Below are 2,144 nucleotides of genomic sequence, written 5' to 3' on the forward strand. Positions count from 1 at the left end.
AATATAAAAAATCGAAAAAATATACAAAGTAATAGAGACCTAAAAAGAAAGAAACTATGGTGGTTAGTGGATTTGACGAAGCAGAAAAGATAGAAGCAGAGGTGTTAGGTTTGAGGAGGTCAAGTGGAAGATAGAAGATTTAGGGTTAGGTGTTTTTTTTTCCCCACAAAATAAGTCTCCCTCCTCTTTAAAAAAAAAATTAAAAGGAACATTATTTTGACGGAAGAAATGCTTGGCTAATAGTATAATTCTATTTTAATAAACCAGATGTACTAGTTAATTTAAAAATTCTCAAAAAAGAATAAAAGTATAAGTATTAAAGAATATAAATAAATAGAAAGAAAAAGAAAAAAAATACCAGATAAGGATAAGATCATTGATGATTCTGGAGAGAATGGATTTGATAGAAAGGAGAGTGAAAGAGAGAGTAGCGTTGTAGGAGTGAGATCCTGAGAAGAAGATGAATGGAGGGATTGAGGCAATTTAGTTCTTGTTTTAGATATATTATGAGATAATGGACTGAGGATGAAAAACTCATAAGTAGAGAAGATAGAGCTTGAGTATTAGTGTCACGAATGTGGCTTGGCATGGAAAAGGTTTTCACGTGACACATGGTTATGAGTCACAGGTACGTTATTGTTTTACACATATGACTCATTCGGGTCATATGATCTCTTATGTGTGGGATTTGTAATGCTTTCGCACATGGCTCAAATATGAGTCATGGGATGTGTGTTTAGCAAATATGCCTCGCGAGTATGCCTTGCAGGTAAGCCTTGTGCATATGATTTATATTTTGCACAAGACCTCGTTATGAGGTCATGGGTTTCGCACATATGACTCAGTCGAGTCATATGATTTGTTTATTGGGTTATGATTGGTTTATGAGTTTTGTACATGACCTCGCTATGAGGTCATGGGATTTGAGCATGTGATCACTTTGGTCACATGCCTAGTGTCACGAACGTGGCCTAGCGAGGAAAGGGTTTTCACATGACACATGGTTATGAGTCACTGGTATGTTATTGTTTCACGCATATGACCTAATGGGGTTATATGATTAGTTATGTGTGGGATTTGTGATGCTTTCGCACATGGCTCAAGTATGAGTCATGGGATATGCGCCTGACGAGTATGCCTTATGAGTGTGCCTTACGGGCAAGCCTTGCGCATATGGTTTATGAGTTTCGCACATGACCTCGCTATGAGGTCATGGGTTTTGAGCATGTGATCACTTTGGTCATATCACTAGTTTGTTATGATTTAGTTTCATACATGTGACCACTTTAGGTCACATGACTAAAGGCGGAAAGAACACTATATAAGGAGGCCGATGCGGCCGAGGAAGATAGGTTCTTCACGCTTTGTTCTAAGTACTTTTCCTACTTATTACTTTAACAAATATAAAAAACCTTTACAATCTTTATCTTTATTGCAACGTTATCGTTACGCCAAGGAAGGCGCTTTACGAAGGAGAGTTAGAGAAAACTTACGATAGGCGGTCCCGGTAGAAGACAAGGGTCTTGTACTATCGGTAACGTAGGCAGAGGCCTAGAGCTATCGTAAGACAAAGAAAAGAAGAAGACAGGAAGAGAAGTATCATTCCCCGCCGCCAAGCACTAACTATCCAAAGAGGGATCGTTACACCTAGTTTGTTATGATTTGGTTTCGCACATGTGACCACTTTAGGTGACATGACTTTAGGCAGGAAGAACACTATATAAGGAGGCCGAGGCGGCTGAAGAGGATAGGTTCTTCACGCTTTGTTCTAAGTACTTTTCCTACTTCTTGCACTCCGTGTCGGAAGTGAGCATAACCAATACTTTACCTTATTATGCTCGCGATAAATACTTCATCTACTGTTACTTGTTTGTATTTTTCGTTTTAGGCGGCCAGTTAGAAGTTGTTTTTCTCGCTTAGAAGATACTTCAGTGTGAGATATCCGTGGCCTGGTCCCGGTAATCACTGAGTATAGTTTGGGTGAGGATGGCGTCTTCGACAGCCTCCTCATCCACGGATTCTCCCCCCCCTTCGAGGATGTCGTCCCCCTGTTCGGTATGACTCCTACCCCTCCTCCTCGCTTGAGACAGCCCGTGCGGCCTTGTCTCTCGCGCCCTCTACCGAGGCCGACCGTGGCCTCATCC

This window comes from Tuber melanosporum (assembly GCF_000151645.1).
Source record: "Tuber melanosporum whole genome shotgun sequence assembly, scaffold_35, strain Mel28".
Lineage (NCBI taxonomy): Eukaryota > Fungi > Ascomycota > Pezizomycetes > Pezizales > Tuberaceae > Tuber > Tuber melanosporum.